Below are 11220 nucleotides of genomic sequence, written 5' to 3' on the forward strand. Positions count from 1 at the left end.
ATTACAGAAAAAAATTCCATTTAAAATATAAGAAACTTCCTTTAACAAGTTAGCTGTATGCAGTTGGCTGTGAATATCAGCCTCTTTCCAAAATTTCCTGTCTTTGGCTCAGTTTCTTTGAAATGTGCTATGTGCCATGAAAATGAGACTTGGGCTTATAAACTTCCTGCTCTTTCCTCGCTTCCATGATTTTGCTTTCAATTCTTTTTTAGTCGTGATGGCAAAATGTTGTTTGAGCATTCCATTTAAAGCAGAGCTAGATTTGAGTCCAGTAGCACTTTAGAGACCTACAAGATTTTGAGGGCATAAGCTTTTGAGAGTTAAGCTTTGACCCTCAAAAGCTTATATCCAAAAGTCTTGTTGGTCATAGAATCATAGAGTTGGAAGGGACTTCCAGGGTAATCTAGTCCAACCCCCTGCACAATGCAGGAAATTCACAAATACCTCCCTCTCCACACCTGCAGTGACCGATGTTCCACAACCAGAGGATGACAAAAAAACCTCCAGGATTGCTTCCTGACCCCAAAGTGGTCTCTCTAAGGTGCTACTGGATTGAAATTTAGCTCTTCTACTGCAGACCAACACTCCTACCTTCAAGAAGAAGAAGAAGAGGAGGAGGAGGATTATTTATACTCCAACCTTCACTTGGAGTCTCAGAGCGGCTTACAATCTCCTTCCCTTCCTCTCCCCATAACAGACACCCTGTGAGGTAGGTAGGGCTGAGAGAGCTCTAAGGGAACTGTGACTGACCCAAGGTCACCCAGCTGGCTGCATGTGGAGGAGTGGGGAATCAAACCCAGTTCTCCAGATTAGAGTCCGCCGCTCTTAACCACTATACCAAACTGGCTCTCAATCAGGTACTATGGCTGTGTTTGGGGCAGGGAGTACAAACCATAGTCTACCGATACAGTTGTCACAGCAAACTATGGTTTTCAGGAAATGGAAATGAAGACTCACACAAGAGGTGATACAATGCAAGCCTGAGACTTAGCTCTGATCTTTCAAACTATGGTTTAGAGGGCTATCTGAACTGAGGTTTTTTCATACCGTTTTACCAGCATTCCATCACATTCTGTGTGCATTCTGTTGCACTTCAGGATGCCTTTAAAAAAACAGTCTGGAGAGAACAGTTGTGCAAATGAAGAGGCTGGCCCATAGCCATGGTGGGGCATTTGGGGGCAAAGCCCCCACCCACAAGCCCTGCCCCACAACCTGAGGATGCCAGATGCCCCCAGACACCCGCACCCCCAGTGTGCCTAGCCCAACAGCAGCAGTGAGGCTGGGAAAAGAAAGGGAAGCCACCAGGTAGCTTCTGGTCAGTTTCACTAGGGCAGATCAGCTGTTAAGTTTAACAACTGATTGGAGGGGAGTGAAACTGACCAGAAAGTGGCAGGGCAGCTTTCCTTTCTGTCCCCAGTCTCCCAGCTGTGGGGGGTGGGGTGGGGTGGGGTGGAATGGAAACCTGCCCTGCCACTTTTAGTCAATTTCACTTCCTTGCAATCAGCTGTTAGACCTAACAGCCATTCCTCAAGGAGTGTAACTGACCAGAAGTGGTCAGTTTCACTCCTTGATCAATAGCTGTTAGGTCTAACAGCTGATCTGAGGGGAGTGAAATACAATTCAGGTTTGTAGAGCTGCAATTCATGTTTATTTTATTTTATTTTTTATTTGATGTTGTGTCTGCCCCACAAGCAAAAAAATCCTGGCTACAGGCCTGTGAAGAGGTAAGGCTGGCTATGGTCTCACTAGGTCCCATTGTATCTTTAGGACAAAGTAAATAGACAGCAGTCCAGGACACAACAGAAAAAGAACAAAATTTCTCGGCACTGAGGTCACTGGGACATGGAATATGTTTAACCCCCTCACATACACACTCACACACACCTCAGTTGTGTCACTGAGTACTCTTACTTTCTCCATTACCTGTAAATGGCTATTATCCATTGTTGTGGAAGAAAGTATATTGGGGACATGGTTGTACTGAGAAAAAAGATCAAACCACCATACACACCACCAGGTTCACTACAGTGTGTTTGTAATTGTAACATTTCCCTTCCTCCTCCCTGTGCATTGAGCCAGGCTTGAGAGAGGTTGGGATATTAATCCTGACAAGATGGCTTCTGAGTTGGAAGGGGAGGAACAAAGCTGGGCCCACTGTTCAGTTCAGGGAAATAATGCCAGGTTTTAAAAATAAAGCAGTGCTGTACCTATAGCAATGACAGAAGGGAGGGTGGGCATAGGAGGCTGTGAGAGAGGACTAGAGCCTGGACTGGTCCATCCTTCGCCCACCAATTTAACACATCTTTTGCTAGAGGAAACATGTAAGACCCAACTTCTGGATATGGTCATGGTTTAGTAGGACAGAAATTATCTCTGAAGCAGTCTAAAGCATTTTTACTTACCCAAGGTATTTTAGAACGAGATGAGTTTAAAATTTAGGGAGATTTTAAAAATAACTATTGTACTTATCTGTTGAAGACAGAAATCTACAGGTTGTGCTGTCAGAAAATTTAGAATTTGTTTGTCTTTTTTTTTTTTTGCAACATCATATGTCTAGTTGCCAACTCTGGCTTCTGAAATCCCTGGAGATTTGGGGGTGGAACCCAGGAAAGGGCAGAGTTTGAGGATAGGAGGAACCCCAGTGGGGAATAATGTCATAGAGTACATTCTCCAAAACAACCATTTTCTCCAGGTGAACTGATATCTGTTGCCTGGAGATCAGTTGAATTTCCAGGAAATCTCCAAGCCCCACTTGTAGGCTGACAGCCCTAACCATATTTAATAGTAAATTACAATGTAAATAAACTGATCCTACATACACTACCCTCGGTTTCTTGAAAGAAGAGCAGAATTCAAATGTGACAAAATAATTCAATCAGGAACACAAAACAGTCCTGATTGAAGATTAATTAATTCACTAGTTCTCATATGTAGCTGTACTTCTTTTCTAGGGCAGCATTATTCTGACTATCCCCAACAGAACATCGTTGAGAATGATCTGTATCTAGGTCTAATTTTACTTTCATCTTCTGATGCAAAATGAAGTTGGACTAAAGTAGCATCTGACACAGTTTTCATCCTTTAAAAATATTGAGTCCATATTGTACAAATTGAACACTGCAAGAATGCTCTCATTCAGGAGGTACAAGCCAATAAAAGTAAACTTCCCTTAGGTCTCATAGTTATCAGTGTGGTTCAAAACACTATAGATTTCAGTAGTGGTCAACTTTCTCAACAACACCTATTTCATTTCTGTTCTAGTTTCTACTGTTTACCTTGATGATTGTTATTTATACATAGATGTTCATTCAAGAAAGAGTTTGTACTTCTTATGTACTTCTGGTGTAGGTTGGAACCTAGCAGAGCTTTTAATTACTTCCTACTCATGATAATTTGATCTTCTTGCAGTCCAAGGGACTCTCAAGAGTCTTCTCCAGCAACCTATTTTACAAAGATATCACCTCCCTATGGAACACTGGGTGATAACCATACTATTAGCTGATGAGGACCCTGAAACGACTCGCTTGGTGGCAAAATATCTTTCGATAGTGCTATTTTTAAAGCGGCTTTTTGAAATGTTATAAGTACCTTTTGTATACAATTTTAAAACTAATTTCCATAATATCATGGGATTTTATAGAATTCATTGAAGTTTATAAAATGTGGTCTGATATTACTGATCGAGAGCATGTTTACTAGCTTTTATTGTAAAGACGTTCTGTCTAAATTTCTTGTAATTATATGTAATGCATTTTATAGTTGCTGTTTGCATGTTTGGCTTAAGACCTCGGGTCAATGAAGCTAATCAATGAAATGGAATGGATAATGAAACTGAAGCTCAAATACTTTGGCCACCAAATGAGAAGGAAGCACTCACTGGAGAAGACCCTGATGCTGGGAAACATTGAAGGTCAAAGAAGACGGGGACGGCAAAGGATGAGATGGTTAGACAGTGTCATCGATGCAACAAACATGAAATTGAGCAAACTTCAGAGGACGGCGGAAAACAGGAGGGCCTGGCGAGATCTTGTCCATGGGGTCGTAAAGAGTCGGACTCGACTGTGCGACTGAACAACAACATGATAATTTTGTTGTAAAGAATATGTACATACAATATATATTGTAAAGAAATTCCCATGGTAGCTATAGTGCTGGCTTGCTGTATCTCAGCCAAGCAATTTCCCGCTTAGAGGCCTCATAAGGATGGCCACCCTGAAATTAGTAAGCACCAGGTGATGCTTAAGAATGAAGGCTGCTTAGCAGACAGATGGATGCAGCTGGTGGGCGCTACTAGTTTGTTTCACCTTTTGAGATCTCCTTATTTAGACTGATCTGTTAGACAGAAAGAGAAGAAAGTGGGAGCCTAGGTAATGGGCATGGGTATGAAAATGTAGATGAAATGTAGATGTAAAGGACACCTTTTCAAAACCTCATCAAATCCTAGCACCAACAGCCAGCCACAATAAAATTCTTAAAACAGCTGAAGGATTCTGAATGTACTAAACACCTGTCAAAATTAAAAAGATTTGCTAGCCTCCTGAATAAGGGATAGGTCTGCCACACTTCTTTGGGTAGAGCTTTATAATGAAGATGCTGCCACTTTAAAAAGTCTTGCTTCTTGTACAAGTGAACACCGCATCAGATAGTGCTGCCTCTTGGAACACCAAAAATGTGGTCCTAACTGTGATACAGAGCTCTGTTTATTATCCAGACATTTTAATTTGCAGTGCGTTTCAAGAGAATGCATGCAACTGGTGAGATTTTATAGCTGGTGAGAACAGTGTGCAGTGTAACAGGCAAGTTGTTTCTTTCGCTGTTCATGAACAGTACTTCCCTATTACTCATCTGTAGATGGTTTTATGAATCGTAAACTATTCAATTAAGTAACAAGGAATTAAGCAGGAGTTCTTAACGTTATGTAAAGTCTCAGTAATAAATCCCAGAATAGTACTGGTAGTTTATTTGCCCAGTATCCTTCATGTGCTGTTGTAGTAGTAAGATGAGAAAATGTTGTGTGTACATTTTTCAAAAACGGAATTAGTAACAAAGAATTTATGTAATGAATATTCCTCGCCATTCACAAATGGATCACAAGAAAACTTCTTATTCATATTCTAAATTATTCACAGGTTCTATTACTTCCATGAGTGAGTCTTGATCTATTTCATTGAAAGCATTCCAAGCTCTGAATTCTGTGAATTTTGATGTGACATATGAGTCATATGTTATGCAGCGTTCTTTGTTACTTAACAGAGTGATTTTAGCTTCTAGAACCAACTTTCCATAGCCAGTACCTTTTACAACTTTATGCTTTCAGTGCACATGCATTTCTGTAATGAATATTTAACAGAATTTTCCTGAAAGGTAATATAAAGAGCACCAAAACAAATGTGTAACATTACCAGTAACTGGTTCTGTTTGAACAAAGTTTATTTGCTTTTTCAGTGAAGCAACTGATGTAAAAGCATTCAAAATCACTTCAAACGTATGACTCTTCCAAATTTGAAATAATTTATATTACTCAGTGACAGCTATTTATAAGTGAAAAGGATAACGGTGCATTAATTGAAATGGCTGTTGCAGGTTTGGTCTGCTGTTTTGTGCAAAACTAAGATCCACACCACAGTGCTTCAAATAGTATTTCAGTAATACTTGGAACCTCCTCTTGCAGCTTCCTTATTGAGGTTTCAGCTCCATGCCTGTGAAAGCTGCCCCTCTAAAGTGGAGCCCCGTGAGATGCAAGGGTCTACTGCCATAAGAAAATAAGCTCTCTCTTGTATGTGCGTGGAAGTGTAGAAAATAATATTTCATTATTTTTACTAGCTGATACAGTAGCTAACATAACTCCTTATATTCCTCTGGTGTCAATCCAATATACACTTGATTCTGTCACTGATTGTAATTTTTTGTAATGCAGTCCTAAACTGAATCATGCCCTTCTAAACCCATTGACTTCAGTAAAACTGAATTATGCCCTTCCAAATCCATTGACTTCAGACTTTACCTTTAAAAGGTAAAGGTAAAGGTTCCCTTGCTCAAAAGCCAGTCGAGTCCGACTATAGGGTTGCGATGCTCATCTCCGTTTCAAAGCCGAAGAGCCAGCGCTGTCCGAAGTCATTTCCGTGGTCATGTGACCGGCATGACTAAACACCAAGGCGCATGGAACGCTGTTACCTTCCCACCGAAGTGGTACCTATTTATCTACTTGCAATTTTTTGCTTTCGATGTGCCAGGTTGTCAGGAGCTGGAACTAGAAACGGGAGCTCACTCTGTCATGCGGCAACTCGGGTCTTGAACTGCTGAACTACTGACCTTCCACAGCCTGCAGTTCAGTGTCTTAATCACTTGAGCCACCGCAGCTCCTTTCAGTACAGTTAGAAGGGTGTAATTCTGCCTTGGATTGCATTTAAAGCAGCTTAACTGCACAAAATAGTAGCCTTTATCAATAAAGCCAGACACTACATGGTATATTTTGGACTGTTTTGTCTTTAGTTCATGAGATCCTAATTAAGCTTGCTTCACATCTGAACTTTCAATAGATTATTCCAGAATAACTTCAGACATTCTTCTAGAAATTTGGACATTGTGTTAGTGTGAATGGGAATCCCCCAAAACATAGATTTGATCTGATTTATCTAGTAAGGAGGATGAAATAAATTAAAATACTTTGAAAGAAAATTTAAGGCAGATTTTAATGCTTAAAAATCAATCATAGTATGAAAAATAACCTCTTAAAATGAAATCTAAACTGAGTTCAAACATACTAAATCTCTTTTAAAAGAATGAGGGAAACATCTGATTTCTGATGAAACTGATTGGAACTATACATGTAATATAATACCCTGTTTCCCCGAAAATAAGACCTACCCCAAAAATAAGCCCTGGCAGGATTTCTATGCATTTGTGGTATAAGCCCAAGTGTGTCTTCTTGAGAAAAAATAAATATAAGACAGTGTCTTATTTTCGGGGAAACACGGTAGTATCTAGACAGGACTAGGAAGTCATCACAGAGTCTAGGATTCATCATGTGCATCATCAGTATCATCCATTGTGCCCTTATGGGTGGTGGGTGCACTCACTCCTGCTCTGTATTTTCAGGCTTCCCAAGCTTTGTGATGTGTTCGGTTCTTAAATTCTTAACATTTATGACTCTACCAGCTAGGCAGCATTAACCATTACTTTCCATCTCATGGGGAAAAACTTTTGCCCAATAAGTGTTATCACTTACAGCCCAATTACATTTATTTGGAAATTACCACACTGTGCAGTACACATGGACTATAGCAGCAAAGGTTTTGCATTGTGTTCCTATGATGTACAAAACTAGTATGTTTTCATTGTTATAGCAACCTTAGTAAGGATGCTGGGATACTGCCTGGCTCTTCCGGGAGCTTTGGCGGTGGGGTGTGGGACCAATGTAACGTTGCAGTGTGTTGATGTCAGATGTGACTGTTTTCATCTGGACATGATGTTAGCTTGTTAGCTGACATACTGGGAACTCTATTTTATTTATTTATTTATGTATTTATTTTTATTTTTCACATTTGTATCCCGCCCTTCCCAGTGGGCTCAGGGCGGCTAACAAGGGCAGGGTATTAACCATGCCATAGTTAAAACATGAAACATATTAAAACATCAACACTAAAACAATTGTGCTCAATCAGTTACTGATCTCATATGTCCGAGATGGAGTCAGCGCAGTTCCAGGTGATGCTCCCATGATATTAATGCCCAATGGAAATGGCGTGTTAGATCTTCTTTCCGTTGTCCAGGTTCTTCCTCAGAGCCTTGTTAGTAAATCCTATAAGGAACCATGATGATGGTGGAATAGTGGGGCAGCGGCTCCTACTCAAAGGCCTGGCGGAAGAGCTCCGTCTTACAGGCCCTGCGGAACTGCATAAGGTCCCGCAGGGCCCGGATCTCCCCCGGGAGCTCATTCCACCAGGTAGGAGCCGCCACCGAAAAAGCCCTGGCCCTGGTCGCAGCCAGTTTGGTGTCTTTAGGGCCTGGGATGACCAACAGATTTTGGGCCCCTGACCATAGTGCTCTTGGGGGAACGTGTGGGGAAAGGCGGTCCCTCAGGTAGCTTGGACCCTGGCCATATGGTATTACTATATTGCACAATGTGACTTCCACCCCCACTGTTCTCCCACCAGCCCCAGAAGCATGAGTGGGAGGGAGGGCCCAACAGTAGGAGAGTGCCCACCCAAAGCAGGCCAATGACCCCAGGTAGCATGCATGCCAGATGTTCTGGAAACACATACATTTCAAAATGGGAAGCTTGATTTAAATCACCCCTTTTCACCCTCTTGGTGATATAAATTAATATTTAAATCTATTCCCCCTGGATTCCAGGATCTGCACAGTATGTGCACAGAACACCCTTAGCACCTGCTTGTTCCACGTTTTATTCTACTCTAACTGCAGCATGAATTGAACAGATTGGGAGCTCAATCTGTTGTTTGAAGAAGACTTCAAACTTTGCTTAGTGGAGTGGTAGAGTACAGGCCTTTATTTTTTAGTACTGAATAAAGTAGGTGATATACAAATGCAGTGTAGAAGTATAGGTTAAATAGCAGTGAGGCATAATTTTTAATAGGCTACTCATGTTAGAACTTTAACTGTTTTATTCTTCTCATTCATATTGAGCTGTGTGGGCTGAGAAGCATCTTTAGCTCATGTTTCGTAAGTGAATAGATTATATATTTAGCTGTTCATCTGTTCTTTGCATAATGACAGAAAATTCACATTCCCACTAACTTCAGAGCAGTTTGGATGGCCTTGTTGCTAATTTCTTAAGAACATAAGAGAAGCCATGTTGGATCAGCCAATGGCCCATCCAGGCCAACACCCTTATGTCACACAGTGGCCAAAAAATCCAGGTGCCATCAGGAGGTCCACCAGTGGGGCCAGAACTCCAGAAGCCCTCCCACTTTTGCCCCCCAAGCACCAAGAATACAGAGCATCACTGCCCCAGACATAGTGTTCCATCTATACCTTATGGCTAATAGCTACTGATGGACCTCTGCTCCATATATTTATCTAATCCCCTCTTGAAGCTATCTACGCTTGTAGCCATTACCACTTCCTGTGGCAGTGAATTCCATGTGTTAATCACTCTTTGGCTGAAGAAGTACTTCCTTTGATCTGTTCTAAACCTTCTGCACATTAAATTCATTGAGTGCCCTTGAGTTCTTGTATTGTGAGAAAGGGAGAAAAGTACTTCTTTCTCTGTCTTCTTTATCCCATGCATAATTCTGTAAACCTCTATCATTCGTCTCTCCTCAAGTCTGATCCTGAGCGAATTTGAGAAGAGTCACTTGTGTCTTGCATGAAAACTGTGCAGTAAGTAAATGAAAAGACAATTTGAATGCTCATTCATGATCGAATGACCTTTATCTGAGAAATCTCACTCCCTATTCTTTCTCTAGAAAGGGCCATTGTACCACACAGATCCTGTGGAAATAGTCCACAAACAAAGCTGTAGAATCAACCATAGAATTGCAAAGAAGGTTCCATGGGCACGCAGGAATCAAGAAGCCTCTGTCTTTAGTTCTAGACATATCTCCTGATTTGTATGCATTGCAACATCAAACATATTACTGGGCAATGAAAACCTTGGAATATGGCTGCTAGTTGTTTTCAGTTGTAAACTGATGTACTTTCCTACTGTTTAGTCCTTCAGTGTATGGTTTGTGGAGTTATACAGTTTTGTACATTATCTTTGTGTATATAAAGTTAGCATTGGTCTGAAGAAAAATCCAAAGAAAAGCTTTGTCTATCCATGCTTCTGGGAAACTGCATTTAGAAACTATACAAAGCCACATTTCATTCCCCTTCCCTTTGTTGCTTGAATTGAACTGTTTTCATCAATAATTGCCTGTGGTCAAAGGCTGATCTTTACCAGATGTTCTGCTAAAAACACAATGCATGTGACCCTGGCAACAGCAGCAAGTGCAAACCTGTATACATCTCGGCTTTGTGGTGGCCTCAGTAGTTGAAAAGTTAAACCACTTTTACACGGATCTGGATGTTTGATTTACTAATCCATTATTCTTTTTTTTCTGCATGTCTGTATAGCTATATAAAATATTTATTTATTTAGTACATTTATATCCCACCCTTCCTTCAAGGAGCTCAGACTGGCATACATTCATCTCCCCTCCTCCATTTTATCCTCACAACAAATTGCTTGTTTTTATGTTCTTATATTATTTGCTTACATTATTGTAAGCTGCCTCAAGCAGGACTCTGAAGAGGCAGCATAGAAATGTCTTAAAATTAAATAAACCCTGTGAGATAGGTGAGGCTGAGACTGGCCCAAGGCAACCCAGTGAGCTTCATGACACTGTGGGGATTTGTACCTGGATTCCCCAGCTCCTACTCCAACACCTGAACACCAAGTTATCTCCCTTATTAAGTGGAATTTGGGCATGAAAAGGAAGGCATAAAAAGTAGCTGCGGTATTTTGCATTACTCTGGTGGAGATTCTCAATCATCACATTGCTTTGCATAGTCTATGTACTACAATTATATCACAGAATAGACATATACGTGCTATTATTTAAAGCTAGAGTAGCAATGCAGTCCTGTAAAGCACACTGTTTAGGATAGCACTGTATTGTTATTGATTATAAAGAGCCTGCTATTCTAACATTTTCATAAGGATCAAAGGTGTGCAGTGTAGTGTAGTGGTTAAGAGCGGCGGAGTCTAATGGTTAAGAAGAGCCATTATAATGTAATGTAATAAACCATTGTAGTGTGATATAGTGGTTAAGAGCAGCAAACTCTAACCTGGAGAATGGGGGTTGATTCCCCACTCCTTCACTTGAAGCCAGCTGGGTGACCTTGGGTCAGTCACAGCTCTCTCAGAACTCTCTCTACTCCACCTAACTCACAGGGTGTCTGTTGTAGGGGGGAAAAGGGAAGGCAATTGTAAGCTGCTCTGAGACTCCTTCGAGTAGTGAAGAGTGAGTTATAAAAACCAACTCGTCATCTTCTTCCAAATCAAACCAGGAGGTGTTCACACTTATTTATTTATTATTTTAATGTATAGCCCGCCCTCCCCGCAAGCGGGCGCAAGACGGCTCACAAATGGGGCGTAAGCCAATACATAAAAACAGATTAAAATCGCATAAAACAATCAATACAATATTACAACATTATAAGTGCTCTAGATGTTTCGGAACAGTAAGTCTGCAGCTACTGTGGTCTTTTTGT

This window comes from Gekko japonicus, unplaced genomic scaffold (assembly GCF_001447785.1).
Source record: "Gekko japonicus isolate JY-2015 unplaced genomic scaffold, Gekko_japonicus_V1.1 scaffold209, whole genome shotgun sequence".
Classification (NCBI taxonomy): domain Eukaryota; kingdom Metazoa; phylum Chordata; class Lepidosauria; order Squamata; family Gekkonidae; genus Gekko; species Gekko japonicus.